This window comes from Thunnus maccoyii, unplaced genomic scaffold (genome assembly GCF_910596095.1).
Source record: "Thunnus maccoyii unplaced genomic scaffold, fThuMac1.1, whole genome shotgun sequence".
Classification (NCBI taxonomy): domain Eukaryota; kingdom Metazoa; phylum Chordata; class Actinopteri; order Scombriformes; family Scombridae; genus Thunnus; species Thunnus maccoyii.
Window position 1 is genome coordinate 1,517,601 of NW_024757900.1, and position 22,411 is coordinate 1,540,011.

The following is a 22,411-nucleotide window of genomic DNA, read 5'->3' on the forward strand; positions in this document are numbered from 1 at the left end:
AGGCTGGTGACCGTCTCTCCCACTCGGCTGTCCCCCATAACCGAGCTCTGCCTGTCAGATGGTTGATGACGAATGCAACCTTCGCTCCCTCAGTGGCGAAGGTGCGGGGCTGCAGAGCAAACAGGAGAGAGCAGTTGGTGAGGAAAGGGCCACAGGTCTCTCGGTCACCCTTGTAGCGCTCCGGGATTCCCACCTGGGGCTCAGGGGCATCCATGGGTGGCAAAGGGGCTGGAGCAAGTGCAGGAGCGGTAGCAGGCGGAGCAGGAGGAGAAGCAGCCCCAGAGGCTTGAGGGGCTTGGGTTAGCAGGGCTGTTAACTGCTGCAGCTTTCCAGCTAACATTGTTAGCGCCTGCTCGTGGGCTGCTGCTGCCTGTTTGGTTTCAGTCACAGCTGCTGTCATCATGGCCTCATGCTGTTGAAGGACGCCTTCAATCCTTTCGAGGCGACTCAGCGGTGAGGGTTCGTGCGCTGGATCCATAATTGGTCAGATTGTACTGTAACGGGTATAGAATGGACCCAATAGCAGCACAAATGACACTGGTATAAATTTTGCAGTCTTTATTTCACACAATGTCAAGGCAATAGTAGCACGGTTGGAGAAACACAGTTCTGATGAGTATGGCTCCACCAGAAATTGAACCCCGATCTTCCACTCCCACAGCGGACAAAGACCAGGGAACAGGCAGGCAGAACTGAGTCAGGGACAGAAGGCTGGTGGGTTTACCGGGGCAGAGACGAGGAGCGATGGTCGAAGACAAGCTGATCAGGAACCAGGAAGGCAGTCCAGTGATGAAGGCAAGATGACTTAGCATGGTAGCATAGACAATCTGACAAAGAGGGAGTGGGCCGAGGCAGCTTATATACTGGCTTGATTGCAGATGATGAGCAGGTGGGAGCGCCAGTTGAAGGTGGTTGAACTAATGAGGGGTGTGGCAGAGCAGAGAGTGAGACTGAATGATTGGATAATTCCCACAGCAACAGGTGAGGGGGAGAGCAGACTCTGACAGCATGTTTAGAGGGTCAAGTTTAGGGTTGAAGTGGCGTATTAATAAAGAATAATAATAAGAAAGAAACAAACACACGACATACAATAGAGTCTTTGCCCTTTGGGCCCAGGCCCTAATTAAAGCTGCGAGCAGCTTTGAACGGGCCTTCGCACCCTTGCGCACGTCGGGGTGCGTTGCAGTCCAAGGGCTTCAGTCACGGGCATGGAGATGTCTCCAGACCTGGGCTGACAGGTCTGACTTTACAAACATGTGAAGTTTGGACCCATTCACTGTAATTTCAATTAATAATTTGAAAACTTTTCATGAGTTTGTGTGTAAAAGAAATTCACTTCCTAATTTTCATCAAGTCTATTTTTAGAAAAGGAAAGACTTTTAACCCACATGACCTGGACAAAGTTTGATTGAAATGTGTACTGTCAGGTGTGGAGAGACAATAAGTAACTCCAGCTGGACACAGAAAAATACTGATATATTTGAATGGAGAGTGTGAGCGAACCCACACCTTTTTGAACATTTACTGCTTCCACATAGTTTTAGATACAAACTTCATTTGAACTCCAAATGAGTCACAAGACTTTGACCTACAAATCTTGAATTTACATGTGTTCTCTATCCTTTACTGTTCGGGGTGTGGCAAAGTCCAAGGGCTTCTGTCACAACCATGTAGATGTCTCCAGACCTGGGCTGACAGGTCTGACTTTACAAACATGTAAAGTTTGGTGCAGACTGGAGCATGTACAATAAACTTATAGCAACTTCCTGTGTCATGGCAAAACATCAAAACTCAACAGTGTGAGGATGAGAATTTTTTGCAGGGTGAGACATGTCTGTCTTGCTCACACCTGTGTCATCAAAATTATGCAAGTTTTCGGCCCATTCACTGTAATTTCAATTAATAATTTGAAAACTTTTCATGAGTTTGTGTGTAAAACAAATTAATTTCCTAATTTTCATCAAGTTTATTTTTAGAAAAGTAAAGACTTTTGAACCACATGACCCGGTCAAAGTTTGATTGAAATGTGTACTTTTAGGTGTGTAGAGACAATAAGTAACTGCAGCTGGACACAGAAAAATACTCATATATTTGAATGGAGAGTGTGAGCGAACCATTAGGAGCTTGGGCCCTAATAAAGGAAAAACTGCAGTACAGAGCTAAAAATTTTAGTTTTGATTTTATTTTTCGTCGCAAATCCATTGATACAGGTTTCAAGTGGTCAGACTTAAAGTTTAGACACCAGAACCATTTGTTTGACACAAAGTCCATGCCTAGAGATTGCCTCCCATTGGTTTACATTGCAAGGTGTGATGTGGCACTACAACTTTCAGGGCTTACAATATCTAAACCGTTCGAGTTATTACAAAGTTTTTAACAACTTTTGTTCAGCACAGTGTCATAAGTCATGTAGTCTAGTTTGAAGCCGATACCATGAATGCCCTAAGAGGAGATAGCGTTTCTTGGGGGTCCAAAATTGGCACAAAGTCGTACTTTGATGGGCATATTGCGGACTTCCTGTTGGATTTAGGTCAGGGGTGTCAGCGTATGATTTGTAGGTCTTGATGAGACGAATAATTCGATCTCTCTATGACATTACTATGGGCCGTGGCAGCCATATTAGATACATAGGTGGCGCTATAGAGCACATTTTGGCACTTTGGGGTATAATTTTTACATTTTCAAAATTTTCACCAGACCTGATGTGTGTGCCAAATTTGGTGAGTTTTTGACCATGTTTAGGGGGTCAAATTAAGGGTTGAAGTGGCGTAATAATAAAGAAAGAATAAGAAGAAGAGGAAGAAGAAGAAGAAGAAACAAACAAACACACAAAATACAATAGGGTCTTCGCCCCTTTGGGGCTCAAGCCCTAATAAAGTTATAGCAACTTCCTCTGTCATGGCAAAACATCAAATCTCAACACTGTGAGGATGAGAATTTTCTGCAGGGTGAGACATGTCTGTCTTGCTCACACCTGTGTCATCAAAATGATGCATGTTTTGGGCCCATTCACTTGAATTTCAATTAGTAAATTGAAAACTCTTGATGAGTTTGTGTGTAAAACAAATTTATTTCCTAATTTTCATCAAGTCTATTTTTAGAAAAGGAAAGACTTTTAACGCACATGACCTGGTCAAAGTTTGATTGAAATGTGTACTGTCAGGTGTGTAGAGATGATAAGTAACTGCAGCTAGACACAGAAAAATACTCATACATTTGAATGGAGAATGAGTGAACCCACACCTTTTTGAACATTTACTGCTTCCACATAGTTTTAGATACAGACTTCATTTGAACTTTAAATGGGGCACAAGATTTTGACCTACAAATCTTGAATTTACATGTTTTTTCTATCTTTTACTGTTTTTGAGATAGTAGAGTCTGAGTTTTAAAGTCTTTTGTTGCTCCTCCTGTTATTTTATAATGAGTGTGTATTACGGAATGTTTCACAGCACTGAGGGAGTCACATAACGAGGAGCAGGAGAGGAGAGAGGAGTACACTTCTGGTGAAATCTCCACATAAATCCCATTACTGTGGCCAAATCTTACATTAAAAATCATATTTAGGGCCTGAGCCCAAATGTTCAAGTAACAGTAACATACATATTTACAATTTATCACATACATATTTAAACTCTTTGTGTGTGTGTGTGTGTGTGTAAATCACAATTTATGTTGTTTTTAGGGGTGCTCGATTATGGCAAAAATCATATAAAAATCATAATGCATAATAGCCTCCTCACCCAGCTGGTAAAAATATGTGCATATATCGGTATCGGCAATCGGCCACAATGAGTTGGAAATATCAGCATATCGGATATCGGCAAAAATCTAATGTCGTGCATCCCTAGTTAAGTTTAGTTTGTGCTCGGTCTTTACATTCCTAAGAATAGACTTGATGAAAATTAGGAAATAAATTTGTTTTACACACAAACTCATCAAGGGTTTTCAATTTACTAATTGAAATTCAAGTGAATGGGCACAAAACTTGCATGATTTTTATGACACAGGTGTGAGCAAGGCAGCCATGTCTCACCCTGCAGAAAATTCTCATCCTCACACTGTTGAGATTTGATGTTTCGCAATGACAGAGGAAGTTGCTATAACTTTATTGTAAATGCTCCAGTCTGCACCAAACTTTACATAAGACGATAAGACTCCCGGCCTGAACATGTGTACATGACAATATTCCATCAGTGATGCAAACTGGCTGAATAGCGCCCCCTACGAAATTTCAGTAAAGCAGCCCTAACAGTGGGCAAAATAGTGGACAAAGTAAGTGATGTTTATCTCCTTTTTGCACTGTCTGAAAACCTGGGTCTGAAGACAGCTACATGCCCGTCACAGAAGCCCTTCGATTGTGCCGCGGCCCGATGTGCGCAAGGGCGCGAAGGCCCATTCAAATCTGCTTGAAGCTTTAATTTAGTATGAAATTTCATGGCGAATCCATTGATACAGGTTTGAAAGTGGTCAGACTTACAGTTTAATTGTCAGAAGCCTCTGTTTGACACAAAGTCCATGCCTCCCCCATTGTTTTACATTGTAAGGGGTACATTTGATGTGGGCCCTAATAATAATTCCTTTGGATACAATAGGGCTTTGCACTGCTCAGCGCTCAGGCCCTAATAATAGAGAATAATAATCGCTTCAATTACAAGAGGGCCTTCGCACCGCTAGGTGCTTGGGCCCCAATAATAACTCCTTTGGATACAAGAGGGCTATGCGCTGGTCAGTGCTCGGGCCCTAATAAGAAAGAATAATAATCGCTTCAATTACAAGAGGACCTTCACACCATTCAGTGCTCAGGCCCTAATAATTCCTTTGAATACAAGAGGACTTCGCGCTGGTAAGCGCTTGGGCCCTAAAAAGAATAATAATAATAATTTCTTCAGATCCAATAGGGCCTTCTCACTGCTAGGTGCTCGGGCCCTAATAATAGAGAATAATAATTACAATAGGGCCTTCGCACCATTTTGTGCTCGGACCCTAACAATAATAATAATAATAATAATGATGATAATTCCTTTGGATACAAGAGGGCTTCATGCTGGTCAACGCTCGGGCCCTAATAATAATTCCTTTGGATACAAGAGGGCTTCGCGCTGGTCAGTGCTCGGGCCCTAATAATAATAATAATAATAATAATAATTCCTTTGGATACAAGAGGGCCTCATGCTGGTCAACGCTCATGCCCTAATAATAATAATGCCTTTGGTTCTAAGAGGGCTTCACGCTGGTCAGCGCTCAGGCCCTAATAATCCCTTTAAAAACAATAGGGTCCTTGCACTTTCAGTGCCAGGGACCGTTGGGACCCGGGCACCTTTGTGCTTGGGCCCTAATAATTTTGCTGCCTCAGCAAGTATAGATCCAAATACAAATACTGGTCTCTCTGCACATCCCTACAGCACACACATCAGCTTCCTGAAGTAGTAGTAAGGTTTGTGGTGCCACAAACACAAGCTATAGACACACTGAAAGTGCAGAGAGATAGTTATTCGGAAAGATCAGTTTTTGAGAGTTATATCGATTTTTTTCAACATCTTGCAAAATTTTGTTTGTATCTGTGAATGTATATTGATGTAGCCAAATTTCTGACTGAATCCATTTTCTCATATATATCGGTTAATCTTTACACATCTACTTCATATATTCTCGTATATTAATATGTTTACAAGTTTCTTCTCTCACTCAATGTAACAATCTGAGCGTCATTTGCTCTATATGGAGGTGGGGCATATGCATTACAGTTTAAGTGGTGGTGGCTCACTGGCAGGAGCATGGTTTGTTAGTTTAACACGGGCAGGACAACTGGGGGAGGAGATTTTGTTTGCTGCTGGTGGTGTGGTTTCCTGTTGTGACAGGCTTTGACAGTGCTGTGGGTGGGGCATGCTGCTGTTACAACAATGGGATCACTGCTGGGGGAAGGGTTGCTCTCACGAAACCAGCCACTGCTAAAAGCAGGGATGGGGTCTGCCACAGGAGGCAGAATTGGCTCCAACTACTGAGAGTGAAATATGACTCAACTGCAGAACCTGAGCAGGTGGGGACATATCACTGATGGTGCAGTCAGACCAAAATTCGCTTGCCCTTCATGTCTGTGTGGAACGGAGTGAGAAACATTTTCCTCTGGTTGCAAATTGAACCACCACTTTCACTTTGTGCAGAGTTTAATCTGATTGAACTTTGACATGAGCAATTGTGAGTCTCTCCAATGCCCATATGCTAATGACTAAAATATTTGATAAAACACTGTGTAATCTATGTCTTCTTATATCTTCATTTACATGTATGATTCTCAGTCATCTAGGTCATGGTATATCCAGAAGAGTTGAGTCAAGAGCAATTGGACTTGTAGATTCATCCAAAAAAGCTTCTTCAGTTCTGATTGACTGGTGGGGAGTCCCGGGCATTTAACCTCTGTGGGGTCATTTTCAAGTTGTATTGTGAAATTGTATTCCGCATTTTCATGTACATAATTTAACTTTAGAGGTCCTTGTCAGGGAAACGTAAACATTAGCCATATGTATGTGAGCAAGCGCCTGTTGTTTTTCTTGGGAGGACGGTCTTGATGAATTCTAATGACTCTGGTGACCTTTCCTCTTGGTCCAGCCAAGAAATATCAAAATCTAATGGGAGATTGCCTTCATCTTCACTGAATACATTTATGCTTAGAAGCCTTGAAACAAATAAGTCACAACTAAATAGAAGGATGTTTTCCAGAAAATTTAGATTAAGATTGTACACTTCAACAAGGGTAACAAAGAACTATTACATTTTTAGATGAAAAGTATTCTATATAACCATTTGTAGAAGTAACCCTTGAGGAACCATTTTATCCAAAATGTTGCATCTTTTTCAGATGCAAATGGTTCTGGTCACATCTTGGCCTCTCTGAGAGGAATCTTTTCTGATCTCTCAGTGTGTGGTGATTGAGGTGCGTAGTTGCACTGCATGTGAAGACAAGCAAGTCGACGGGGTTTTTAGGTTTGATTTGATGTTGCTTTCTGCATGTACAGGACACTCCATGTCAACGGAAGTTTCCCTTACAAATTGTTTACACGCAACCACAGCTTACACCCTAGGCTTCTCCATCTTTTATGATGAGGGAAACTGCTTGCTGCTAAGGTATTATGCAGTGTGTTTGTTTGCTTATGCAAGGGAATTTTATCCACTGGAATAAGCAAATCTTATAGTTGCAGCCAGTCAGCCTGCAGATATGTATTGTCTTAGAGTCGGTAAACATGTCAAAAGCCAGACAAATAAAGATACATGGGTAGCATACTTGAAAAATAGACAAAGGATGCGACAGCAGTCAGTGTTAGAGACAACACAGTGACAGACACTAATTATTGTTGATGCTACTCAACAGCATCCTCACCCTTATAATCACCATTATCTTTGTCAAATTAATTATCATAATTATTGAGAACATCATCATCGGCTGGTTCACAGTAACACAGTATATACTGTGTTACTGTAAATATATAGTATTTATTGTATACAGCTGCAAACAGTGGTATGTGTTTCCAAAAGCAAATATGATATTTAGCAAAGCAAAATTGTTTGTGTTTTCCTTTTTTTTCTTTTTTTATGAAATTAAACTTTAATGTCTCTGATGACACTAGTACCACCAATTTCTGCTTCAGTAGGATTTTTGGTCGCCTCTCCACCTCCTGAGTGTATCTGTTCCCTTCCTGCTCTGTGTGGAATCAATAAGCAGCTGAATGTCATTAGTATGGATTAGATGTGTGTAGTCAGTGATGTCATGGACTGTGTTTCATGCATGTCAATCTGCAGGCTAGTCTAGGAACCCGGCAGGTCTCAGTGACAGCAGAATTAATACATCTATCACAGTTAATCCTGTCTTATTTCAAATACAGAGTATTGTAAGATCCTGTTGCAGAAGCAGTGCAATGGAAGGACATGAAAAGCTAGCCCTTCAATAGTTTGATCTGGGCCTGCAGATATAACAGTTAACCGTCAAGATGTAACATGGGTAAAAATTTGGGTAAATTCCCTTTTTATCTGCTAGTAGCTTGAAGATGGCAATATCGGCCAGTTAGTCTGTCCCACGATTTTGGTCCAGAGTAAGATATTTTAACAACTACAGATTGGCATCTGATTTATGTGGACCCAGAGACTTTGTAAGTTAAGCATATGCTAAACGACACATCAAGCTGTGCACATAAAGCTGCCACGTTATTGTTTTTTTCCCTACTGCACAAATTAGCGAAGCCATTCAACTGTCATACTGGCAAACTGCCATTAAAAAATGACCTAAACCTTAAATGTTATAAAATAATTGATTCCTAAATATCGTATTGGCCCAAATATAAGGCAACACTGATTATAAGACGACCTCCCTTTTTATAACACCTGTTTTTGGAAAAAACTATTTGAATATAACTTACATCATAGTATAGTTACAAATTCACACACTCTCCTACCAGGCTCTTAGAAGCAGGCAAAAATAATTTTCTCCAGCAGTTAGCATTTATAAGACTACTTATTTGTCTATTTGAGTTCCTTATCATCCGTGACAGTGGTATTTGACATATTCTGTCTCTACGGTAGAGATGTCCGAAGACACTTTGGACTCGTTTTCATTCGTCATGAATTTATTTCCTCGATGGCAGAAAAACATGTTATACAAGCCTTCAGAAACTCCTGCAGGTTAAACTGGAATGGAACACTTCCCAGTTTTACACCGGTACTTTATCCATTCAAAAAGAATATCTTATGTTGTGAACATGTAATTGTCTAGAACCCAAATATAAGACAACCCCACTTTTTAAGACGAATTTCCAGGAAAAAAATCCGTCTTGTATTCAGACCAATACGGTAAACTTTCTGAATGCATTTATTCCTGTAGTAATCTATTCTTTATAGCCTAAATGTCTATCTTTATTCCAGTCATAACGTATTTATTATTGTCATTAAGAGGCCGACTTTGCAGCAAGAATATTGGTTGTATTTGCCAGGCACATTATTCTTTATGTCAAGCCTGAGAGAATAACTATTGTCCCATCACTTGAGCTGCTCGATCAGCAGTGAAGCGGTGATCAGCTTGACTCTGCAGTGGGCGTGATGTTATTGCTTTACCACGGTAATGCGGTAACCATAGCAGCTTTACACGTTGACTTCGACTTTTTATGAATAAACTGTAGAAATAGTAGCTATAATATGTCAAAGTCAAATTAATTTCCTTTTCATCTGCAAAGTCAAATTATTCATCTAAGAAGAATTTTAGAACGTTCCTGTCTCAAACACAATTCAGACATGACTGTCTATGTATCTCTTTGTGTACAGTAGCTCTGCTATAAGCACTGGAGGCTCTGTGTGATAGAAAAGTAGGTTTTAGTAACAAAATTAAAATTTGTCATATCAAAGTTATCTTTAATTCAATACACAATGTACTTGTTTGCTAGCTTTTTATATACATTTTGACAAGACTGAAACTAATGGGATAACTTGAATTCAGAAAAGTCAGGTAGGTATATTGTTCTACATTTGATGCACTAGCAAATGTATGTCCAAAAGAGAAAGAAAATTTAAAAAAAATACAAAGAAAATAATAAACAAAGCAAGCAATAACAACAGTAAAAACAATAATGATAATTGAGTAAACTAATAATAATTAATTAAGAATTAAATAGCAGTCAATCAAAGACTGCTCAGGTCAACTGTCAGTCTGCTTCATAGAGACCAAATGCCACATTTAAGCAGCTTGTGAGGTCAGGAACAACTAGCAGGTGATTCAGACAGACCAAGAAGTCTAAACTCCCCATATTTAATAGGCAACATGACTCTTTAGTGCCTTAGACCTCAATCTGCATCCATATTGTATACTACAGTCACATTTCTGAGGAAGAAAAAGAGACATGTAGAGTATATTATGTTATACGGAGGAGTAGTCATGTGAAAAAAAAAAATCATTATAATTACAGGTAAAATAGAGACGTTAAAATGGACACAACACCATGGTAGAGGTTAACTGCATGAAAGTTTACTGAAATAATTTAATAGGTAATTGAAAATATATATACCAACCACCAGGACAAATTTTTTGTCCCAGGATGGCAAAGTCATGACCCACCCTACTCTGTCTTTGATTGGCTAGTACTTGTTACCTTTGTTGGTTGGGTTGGTTAGGTTTAGGCATGAGGAGTGAGACTGGTTAGGGTTAGGGTAATAATGTCAAGGTAAGCCAATCAGAGACAGAGTAAATTGGGTCATCACTTCGCCATCTTGGGGAAAAAAAAATATTGCGCACCACAGAGGTGCTGCTGCAGCACAGTGGAAAGAGAGCAACAAAGGGTCTGCCCAGGTAGGTTCAGCACACAAGCCAGCACAGGTGCCTGCCATTCAAATGATCAAGCTGAAGCTGTGGACAGGAATCACCAAAATAAAACAGGCTGTAGCACAGTCTTTAACTCAGTATTATGTTAAGGTTTTTTTCTTTTTTCAATTTAATGTTAATGTTAAGTCTTTTAGTCAAAGCACAGCAGGTCAGCTGAACATGCAAACATGTGAAATGTGTCTACAGGCAAACTTACATATTCCATATGTAATTCCATACATATGCAAAATAAAAGTTTCAATAAGAAATGACTGATTATTAAATTAACTATTTATTTGAAATAGAGGGAGCTATTCTTCCCAGGAAATTCTGATGGCATTCAACAACTACTTTAAAACTTAGCGCAACTAACTACAAACAAGTAGGAGTTTATTTTCCCTATAATTATTATGAAATTACACAGTTCTTTTAGGAGTCTCTATAGAAAGTATTAGTAATTAAAATAAAGTATGTGTTACCAGGGGTAGTTTGTGTCTGTGCTATACTGAGAGGTGTTTGCAATATTTTGTGCACCCCATTTATATCCCTCAGTTCTGTGGTTTGCTGCATAGAGAGACAGTTATTACTCTGGGTGTATGGATTCTATATCAGGATTACTGTATGACAGTCTTTTCCATGAGAGTTGAACCAGTGATATGATGTTAAATTATCTTCTTTTTAATCATTTATTTTCTTCTTTTTAAGTAAGAAAACAAGAGAACATGTGTAGCTTGTTTGTCACTGAAGAAGCAGTAGTGGGTATATACACTGTATACACTTTACTACTAAAGGCTTGTCATGCTGCAGCCATACAAAAGTAACTCTGAGTCATTGTTTGTAAGCTGTAAAACTGATGGACTTCATAATGAAAATATGTAAAGGAGTGAAAATATGTGCTGCTGTACAGCTGCTATATGTTATTCTCTGATATCTCCAAGGCCAAATGTGTGCTATTATTTCAGACCTGGGTGGTTAATCTTTATTGTCAGGAGAATGCAGCAACGCCAATCGCTGTACAAACTGTATTCAAATCATAGCTTGAGTTACACATTGTGAATAAGCTTATCTACATACATATAACACAAATTACTTGAGATCAAGGTGAACATTCCCCACAGATATTTCAAGTAGTGGAAAATAAATGCAATGTGCCATTTTTCTGTGACTTCTCTGAATTTACTTGTCATTTTTTAGCCTGAAATACTGTAGTGGTGGCACCAAAAGCATGTAGATATTTCCATCTCAAAAGTCAAATTGCAGGCAATTGGCAAATTAAATATGGACTACAGGCATGGCTGTTTAACCTAGGGATATGCAACACAGTGAATATGTACAACTGACAATAAAAGTCATTTCCATGGTGAAAAAGGTCATATTGATTTGTCGATGAAGCCTTTCTGCATAAATCAATGAAATAAACATATGTGGGAAGAGTGTTGAAACATAAAAACAGAAGTTCCCACAGAGAGTAACAGAATGTGCTTGTTAGTTTGCAACAGAGGCTCCAATCTTATGGCCTTGTACAGGTATATGGCTGACAGGCAGTGAATACAGGCTCTGGCACTATCTATCATGTCTTATTGTGTTCTAACAACACATTGTTAATCAATTCAATACCTGAATAAAACTGAGCTCCTGCAGAGAAAAGGTTTTGTGGGGTAAGTATTAAATATCACAAGATTTTATTGCTCTCCTTTCATGCAGATTCACTAGGTTGCCAGGCTGTTTCCTGATGTGGCATTTAAGCCTCCACACAGTATTCACAATCTCGCTGCATTGTGTGTCCTGCATGCAGTGCAAAGAAAAGAAGCTACTGAGCACAATGTGTTAACCGGTGTGTAATGCCAGCTTCCAGATTACACGCATAGAGTTAACATAGCACCCTGCAAATTACTGAGACATAATCTTGTAGAAAGTTGGCCCTTGTGTTTTTTTTCCCGACAACTCTGTCTCCTACAAAATACATGTATGTACTACTAATTTTCAAAGCCCCAGAAGGTTCAATATTAAACAGATAAATAAATAATTATTAAATGAATAATCACATGAATAAATTGTGTAAAATATACTGAAAAAACAACAATACTTTGTGAAATAATTTAAGAAATTATTAAACCTCAACTCATTATATTACATGTTATTTCATCATTCTTACTTTCATAATAACTGATTTTTATGTATTATTTTTATGTCATTATTGACATTTTTATTTCAAAATGACGTTGACTTTTCATAATGACATTTTCCCCAATGACACTTTTATTTCATATCAAGTTTCATTTCATAATGTCAATTTTTATGATGGTGGTGTTGTCATGGCTCTCTCCCCTTTCAGTCAATCACATGCCACCTGCCTCCCTTAAGCAAGTGAGCACAATAGCAAGGTTTGTAGCGGTCGCTGGCAGTTAAACTGGGGTGCCAGTCAGAATCTCAGTCTGGCGAAATATAATTTGTAATTTACAGCCAGCAAAACCTTACAAAGGAACTGGTAAAGGTACAAACCCCTTAAACCACCAGTACTCACAAAATACATTAGCAAGCAAGAAAAACACAACAAAGCAAAATTCAGTGTTCCCTACAGTGTATTATGCAGACATTGACAGTGCAGAATTCCAGCATACAGTGATCCCGTTCAACTCAATCCTAGTCAATTGCTCAGTCTTATCAGTCTATGTCACTATATACAAAAGTTCTCTGCTCAGTCGAGACTTTCTTGGGTCCCACAATTACTTTGCAGAATTAGAGTTGAACCTCTCGTCAGAGTTGCAGCTTAATAATTTGCCCCGGGAATTCTGGCATTATTTCTGTACTGAGTTCCCAAGGAATGTATAGCCAGGGCAATGAATGGGGGGTTGGTAGGTAAATGACGTGGTGAGTGAAGAGAGGATCTGGGCAGTAAGGACAGGCAGTCTTTCCCATCCAGCTACTATTTCTACAGAGTTTATTCATAAGAAGTGGAAGTCAATGTGTAAAGCTGCTGTGGTTACCGCATTACCGTGGTAAAGCAATAACATCATGCCCACCGCAGAGTCAAGCTGATCACCGCTTCACTGCTGAGTGAGCAGCTCAAGTGATGGGACAATAGTTATTCTCTCAGGCTTGACATAAAGAATAATGTGCCTGCCAAATACTGACCAATACCGAGATTTTCTGACGCACTGCCAGGGGTTGGCAGGCTAGTGATGGACACTCTTGGACGGTCTGAACTCTTACCTGCGTGTGTTAACTTGCAAGCATGCATGCACCATACTGCATTCATCCATCTAAGGTTGTGTGTGTGAGTGGGGTGCATCCTTAAAGGGGCGATATGTATATGTATATGTATATATATAGATATGGAATCGGAGGGGTGGGGGACAATTTTATATGCCAATAAAACAATTTACTTTCAAAAACAAAAACCCCTGAGTGATGAAAAGGCTGCTTCTTTGAAGACATTTAGCATATACATATTGTTTCTAAACTAAGAAGAGCTCATTTTTGCCATGGAGTGGTTCAGAATGTGTCATTTTTACCAACAAAGTTAAATTCAAATTTTTAGTATTGTTCTATTGTGTCAACATATTTATGTTCTCATCAAAAACAGACAACATGTCATATGATATACATGTTTCCTATGTATTTTCTTAGTATACAGAAATATATAAAGAACGACAAAGCTTATAATGTGATACTGGTACAGATCAGTGACAAATACTAGAAAGACTGAACACTAAAAACATTCACAGATCTAAAAATGTAGGTTCACATCAGAAATTCTAGTTACTCTAAGCATATTACTCAAAATACGGCTCAGCTTAAAAACGAACTGAAGAAATTGCAAGCAGCCAGACCTCCTGCACACTCATTCACCAATCACACAACATCAACAGGTAACCGAACAACCACTCAATTCAAAACTGGATCAATTCCAAATGAATGAGTGAGTCCAGACAGCTCTCTGTAACTTCAACAAGCAAACTACTTACAGCACATTATATAATCTCTACTGCATTCTTGTTAAGGAGATGAATTCACACGACAGCCACAGAGAGACATTTAACCATCAGAGATGAAATTAGCAACCAAAGAGACAGAGAGAGAGAGAAGCTGAATTTGACTCACGCTATCTGATGTCTTCTTTCTTTCTTTCATGGAGATGAAGCATCCATGTCAGAATGTCCATTTGTGGCTGTTGGTCATCTTGTTTGTTACTTTGTTGCTGCTTGTTATCAGTCTGATATCATCAGTAACACTGACAAGCTAACTCTCCTGGTTGTTTCCTTGGAGTTCATTTCAGAGCAGTGGTATGTCAGGCCACAGCACGTCACCGTAGTCCCACTGAGGGTCAGGCCCAGACAGCTGAGGCAGCGAGGCCCGAGGCTGCACCAGCAGAGCGGAGCTCTCCAGCCGCTCCCCGGTGGCGTCCTGTCGCTGCTGCGCTGCCCAGTCCAAATCCAGTCTCCTGTTAGCTCAACAACAGTCCTTAACAGTCCTTCAGGGCTGCGAAAACAAGCCAACTATTGCTTTGAATAATGGAAGCAGCTATCTACTGCTTGATAATAGAAGTGAAACCTCTAAATCTGAAAAACGGAAATTTGGTTGTTGAAAGGGCCTAAATATGATGTAATGTTTTACTGATGTGTTTAAAAATATGGTTTGCAATTTGCACATTATCATTTATTTTCTAATATGCTACTCTATAAATGTATCTATATTTTACCTCTCTTTCTCTCTTACCAGTTGGTCACACTCATGTACATTACAGTTTTAGAGAGCTGAAGATGAAATCTGAAAACTATCATTGGACCAACGCAATTTCAATATTGTTGATTGGTTAGGGAGGACATCCTCCCTTGGAGCATCATTTATGTGTCTTGGCCAATCATATATTAGCATGAAAAAATGTACGTTAAATTGAAGAAAGAGATCCTGCCCTAAGGAGCACAGTGGGAGCCTGTCCTCCTCTACACCCTTCTGCCCCCACCACCACTTCATGCAGACTGCCCTTTCTCCTCTTGCCCTGCAGGCGTCACTGTTGAAGCATTTTAATCAGAATTTCAATGATGGATTTTTCCCAAAGAAGCGAGAAAAAATATTTTATATATAATACTGAGTTTTGGTAATGGTTTACTTCAACCAAATATTCTTTTTTTTATTTTGATCTCCCCCTTGCCTCTCAAAAAATAGGAGGAGCAACCTCTTCTGCCTCTATGGACCAGCCTCCTCAGAATGCTTTTTACACTACAAACCACATTCACCCCTTCAAACACATTCATACGCTGAATGGGTACAGTTGCTACCATGCAAGGTCCCAACCCATCAGAGGAAATCTAATCATTCACACACTGATGGTACAGCCATCAGGAGCAATTTGGGGTTAAGTATCTTGCCCAAGGACACATCGACATGCAGACTGGAGGAGCCAGGAATCGAACCACTGATCTTCCGATTAGTGGATGACCTGCTCTACCTCCTGAGCCACAGCCACTTTACTCATCGCCTCATTGCAGATAGACCTCTACCTATTTATACACCCATAACACAGAGACAGCACACTATGTTTTGTGTAAGGAAGAACTTCAAAGGCCATTATTGCTTTGTACTTTTCATTTATTGCTTATATTTTACAACCTAACTTTGTGGAAAGGAAAAGGTGAACAACAGGTTATGGAGAGTCCCTTGGGAGCACTTCACGTGTGTCAATAGATCAGTTTTATCTTTGGGGAACACCCTCAACTCTGGGAGTGATGTCCAAATTAGGAAATATGCATCATGTGGCAGGTGGATGTGACTCCCCATGTTGAGACCGGCTGATAAATGTAACAGCAAAGCTGAGGACAGAGACTGAGATAATGCTGTAACCAACCTGCGTGCTGGTATTTGACATGGTTTTTCTTTTCTTCCCAAAAACAATACACAATCATTTAAAAAACATTTGTATGAAACAAATATTTGTAAAAAACTATTTGTGCTTTGCTGAATAACGTATTTGTATTCTATGCAATATATATATATATATATATATATATATATATATATATATATATATATTGCTTTCTATGTCTGCAAACATTCTTGGTGTCCCTCCTTCCTTATTTACCACTCCACCAGTGATGTTAACATAAAAGAAGGGCAGGTTTCATAGGCTTACAGACACATACTATTGTCCTCATAACTGGTTTCTTTTCTTACCAAACTCTGCCGTACAATAAAGTTTTCCTCTCTTTTCACATGGATATGAATAGTGTGCTCAGACATGGCACCAGTCCCCTCAGTCCTTTTTAAAATTGTTATGATTAACCAGACTGTGCTGAAAGACACAGCCATTGTGTCATCTTCTTCAAAGATATGTGCATCCCTGCTGAAGCATCCCATAGATGGGAGGGTATGTTGAGGAGGAAACTGAGATGTGCGTGTCATTTTAAATGTCATCACAGCATTCGCTACATACTGTTAAAATGTATGCAAAGGCCTGCAATCTTCTAGCTGTTACAGGGCCTCAGCACAATTAATGCAATGTTTTCAATCTGCAAACAGAGGAGAGCTGTCATCTCTGTATAGATGTCTATGCACTGTTTAGCTGCTGAATGGGAGATTGGCCCTCTATGATTGCTGTGAAAGCTGAGCTCAGCCTTCCTCTTGAAAAGACAAATGGAGAGGAAAAAGGGAGGATTTACCCCTTGAGAACAAAGAAAACTACAAAATCACTTCTGTTTTTCAGGGGCTCCTTTGACAAGAACACCCGAGCCAGAACCCTAAAATAGAAAGGTAACAGCTCATGTCACTCAGCTACTGACAAGCAGAGGATAAGAGGCCTTGTCTCTGTGCGTTGTATCTGAATCCCTAAACAGGCTCCTGAACAGGGACAGCACAAACTACAGCAGCGGGGCATTTATGGAAGGAGGGGGTCCTAGAAGCTACTAAGTGGTTCCTATCTGCTTTGGAGAGTGGGCTCTCAATGCACTCTGACTCATGCTGACACACGCACTTCAGTGACATAGCCCAGAAATGTGGCTTCAGTTGTTGAATGAATGGTGCAGATTGGATATCTCCCTTGATCCTACTTAAGTGTTTAATTTTTGCCAGACCATCTTTTAGGGTTTTAATTGTGTAAAATTATTCTTCTTTGATGTAATCCTATGTATTTGGCTGAGTATGTAAAGATGCAGTCTGAGCATCTGCATACTTTCAAATTTTTACAGCATGTGCAAAACCGGAAAGCCTTAACTCATATCACAGCTTAGTCTAAGAATAAGTCTGGTGATTTTCTATGTTCTTTGTATTGTCAACAAATCCACTGAAAAGACCAAATCTAACAATGATGAATGATGTGTGTATCCAAAGCCTGATATATGTTATTGTGCCGTGCCACAGAGCTCCATTGTTGTCCAAAAACTATTAAAAACACATCAGTGAGCCACACTGTTGCACTGAGTGACATGTTCTTTCATTACCATGAACACACATACTGTAGTTTATTTTGACTCAATCCCACACACACTTTCCTGCTGCCAGATATACTCACTAGAACACAAAATGTTGATTGATAATTTACTTCTTCAGTAGGAACCAATTAGCTTGGGGTTGAGTGTCACAGACAGGGTAGGGAAGTCAAGTATTAGTAGCCATAAGTATGTGGACACCTGAACATTGCACCCATATGTAATAGTTGAACAGCCTCCACTCCTCTGGGAAGACTTTCCACCAGATGTTGGAAGATGGCTGCAGGAATTTACTCCCATTCATACACAAGAGCATCAGTGAGGTGCTAAAATGAGTGGGGTTGAGGTCAGAACTCTCTGCAGCCCAGTCAATGGACCTGGCTTTGTACACGAGGGCAGTGTCATGTCAAATAGGAAAGGGACAAACAAAAACTGTTGGGAACACACTATTATCTAAAATATCATTGTATGCTTTAGCATTGATATTTCCATTCTTTGGAACTAAGAAGAACCAGGAAAAGCAGACCCAGTCTAAACTACGCTAAGCTATGTGAACTAGGGTGTACATACTGCACATGTTTGCTATAGATTGTATTTTTAATTTTGACCCACTTTTTTTTGTCAGTCAGTCTGATGATGAATGTGCCAGTAAGTCATACTCAGAGGATTTTATTTCACCCCTACTTTTATATTACTTATATATTACTTTTATATTCTCACAGAATGGTGTTAGGGGTAATTTTTGACGCACTGAATGGACAGATGGACAGTATACATCATTATGTCCCAATAGCAGTGGAAAAAATCAATTCATCAAAATTTGCTGCTTTTCCTAAATCAGCCTGGTTCAAAACTGGTTCAAGCTGAAACACTGGCTGGGTGTGAGGAAATCTCCAAACCTCTAACCTGAACTGAAACCCAGAAAAGATTAATAAGCATATTTGCTGTTCCATTATCTGAATACATCTATTATCTGATGTCTACTGTAATGGCAATCTCACAGAATCATCTGATGAAAAGTACAATTACACCATTACATAACCACTATATCAAATCCAAAAAAAAGGCAAACATCATTGACCCTGTTGTTTACTGAGTGTCATCACAGTTCACATTCACCATTATGATCAACAATGTACAAGTGCATGAACAGGCCAATGTGAATGAACTGAATAGGCACTAGTGATGCACTGTAAATAATAATCCTTGAGCTCAGAAAATGATGAAAATTGTTTTTAAATAAACTACTTGAAACTGATGACTCAAAGCCCTAGCACATCTTCATTTAAAAGCACTCAGGTCGTACTTATCAGGACAACTGACAACTTAGTGAATGCTTCCACAGCCAACAGCAGTTACATACTTCCTGATACTACTAATGATAGGACAATTGTGATGCAGGATGAGCTGCACTGAGATGTGGTTGTTCACTTTGGATGTATCTTATGCGAACATCAACTGGCAAGTCAGTCACCTTCCATTTTACCTTCCATTCTATCAAAATCTCAACAAATATTGGCCACATTGATATGAAATTTTGGATTCATATTCCTGGTCCCCATGGGGTAATTCCATCTGATTTTGATGACCAGTCTGACCTGTCCTCCTGTGCCACCATCATGACAAAATTTCTCCAGGTCCACGATAGCATATTTTGAAATATACTGTAATTGCCAGATTTCTAATAAATTTCCTGTAGATGATCATTGTCTCTAGGAGACTAACCTCCACAAAAGATGACAGGATCGGTCATTTCGGTCATCAAGTGCCCCAAAACGGCAAATATTTACATTCAGGTGACAGAAGTCTTTGAGCAGTTGTAGTAATGTATATAGAGCAGAGGAGGAAATCAGGTGACATCGTTATAGAGTGACAAAGTCTACGTAGAGAGGAGGTCAGGGTGGCTGAATGAGTCAACAAAACATCTGATTCTAACACGGACGATTGCTGATTATTTCATTTCCAACTGTGAGTAAACATTGTTTTTAAAATCATGACCATGATCTTCCACTAACCTTAAGCATGTGGTTATTATTGTAACCATGACGGCAAAAATCACTCATACTTTCTATATGTTTCTTATTGTCAACAAATCTCATGTGCAGAGCCAAACCAACAATCAATTTATATACTCCTGCAAATACTGTGAGTGTATTCAAAGCCATATATATACAGTACTGTGCAAAAGGTTTAGGCAGGTGTGAAAAAATGCTGTGAACTAAGAATGCTTTCAAAAATGGAGGTGTTAATTTGTGTTAATGGAGGTTTATTTTCATCAATTAACAAAATGCAGTGAATGAACAGAAGAGAAATCTAAATCAAATCAATATTTGGTGTAACCACCCTTTGTCTTCAAAACAGCATCAATATTTCTAGGTACACTTGCACACAGTTTTTGAAGGAATTCGGCTGGTAGGCTGTTCCAAACATCTTGGAGAACTAACCACAGATCTTCTGTGCATGTAGGCTTCCTCAAATCCTTCTGTCTCTTCATGTAATCCCAGACAGACTCGATGATGTTGAGATCAGGGCTCTGTGGGGGCCATACCATCACTTCCAGGACTTCTTGTTCTTCTTTACGCTGAAAATAGTTCTTAATGACATTGACTGTATATTTGGGGTTATTGTTCTGCTGCAGAATAAATTTGGGGCCAATCATACGCCTCCCTGATGGTATTGCATGATGGATAAGTATCTGCCTGTATTTCTCAATCATCAATAATCCTGACCAAATCTTCAACTACATTTGCAGAAATGCAGCCCCAGACTTGCAAGGAACCTCCACCATGCTTCACTGTTGCCTGCAGACACTCATTATTGTACTGCTCCAGCCCTTCGGCAAACAACCTGCCCTCTGCTACAGCCAAATATTTCAAATTTTGACTCATCAGTCCAGAGCACCTGCTGCCATTTTTCTGCACCCCAGTTCCTATGTTTTCGAGCATAGTTGAGTCGCTTGGCCTTGTTTCCGTGTCGGAGGTATGGCTTTTTGGCTGCAACTCTTCCATGAAGACCACTTCTGGTCAGACTTCTCTGGACAGTAGATGGGTGTAGGGGAGAACGGGGTAACATGAGCCACTTTTTACATTTGATGATTTTACTGCAAAATTAAAGTGTATTTGTTTCAAATAATAGTTACTATATATACCTCAGGTTGTTGTGTACCCATGGAAATTAAAACAAGTTATCTAATTATTGTGGTTTTAGGACGATGACCCATCAAAAGAAGTTAGTCCTATGGCACAACTTACCCCAAGGTAGGGGTAAAATGAGCATGAGGATGGGGTAAATTTGAGATAATTTTGAACTTATTAATGCCATCAATTTAACAAAGGCAAAAACTCATACTTTTAAGAAAAATGATGTGTTTCCTGTTGTTCAACATGTTGCCTAAACATTTTCAGTAAAGATTAAAGTATGATCTTTGTTTGTTGGCTACAGAAAGAATATGTGTGTAAATGTGCTTTTGTGTATACAGACAGGTGACAAAGGAAAAACTGGTACAGGTCTGAATGATTGACCCCTACACTGAGGGGATCCGATGGCTCTGTTATGCTGTGGGGAGCATTTTTCTGGCATGGTTTGGGTCCACTTGTCCCATTAGAGGGAAGGGTCACTGCAAATCAATACAAAGTTGTTCTGAGTGATCACCTTTATCCTATGATGCTATCCGATCCTATTATCATTTCTATCCTGATGGGAGTGGTCTCTTCCAGGATGACAATGCCCCCATCCATAGGGCACGAGAGGTCACTGAATGCTTTGATGAGTATGAAAATGATGCGAATCATATGCTATGGTCCTCACAGTCACCAGATCTCAACCCAGCTGAACACCTATGGGAGATTTTGGACTGACGTGTTAGAAAGCGCTCTCCACCACCATCATCAGAACACCAAATGAGGGAATATCTTTTGGAAGAATGGTGTTCATCCCTCCAGAAGAGTTCAGAGTCTTGTAGAATCAATGCCAAGGTGTATTGATGCTATTCTGGTGGCTCAACACCTTTCTAAGACACTTTATGTAGGCTTTTCCTTTAATTTGTCACCTGTCTATATGTACAGCATGTTTGTGTGTGGCTTAAACCTAACATTAGTCAACAATTAAGTATTTATTCATCAACATTATAACACTTGTAACAGTGATCAAACATGAACAGTGTCTCTAGCCTCTAGAGTATCAGAAAATAATTTTGGGGGGTAAATTGAGCTATTGACTCAACTTGCCCCAACATCACTGGCACATTTTACCCCACAACCTCCATTTTGACAAAACTGTTTCACACAGTGGCTCAGATTCACAGCTATGCATGTTTATGACCTTGTTTTGTAGCTTACATTGACTTAAATTAACATTTAATAATGTCCAAAATGTATCTATTTTAATTAAGATACAAGACTAATAACTAAAGTGACATGATGAATTCACTTGGCATGACAAATATCATTTTATTTGCTCTTTTTTGCTTACCACTCTCTCCATGTGCTTGAGTCCAAGATGGATTGAGTAATGTGGACTATACTTTCTTAATTTGTGGTCATATGATTACTTTTGCTTATGATAATCTAGATAAAAGGGGTGGGGTGGGGGGCTCATTTTACCCTCTGGCTCGATTTACCGCATTCTCCCCTACCTGCCTCCCACTGGT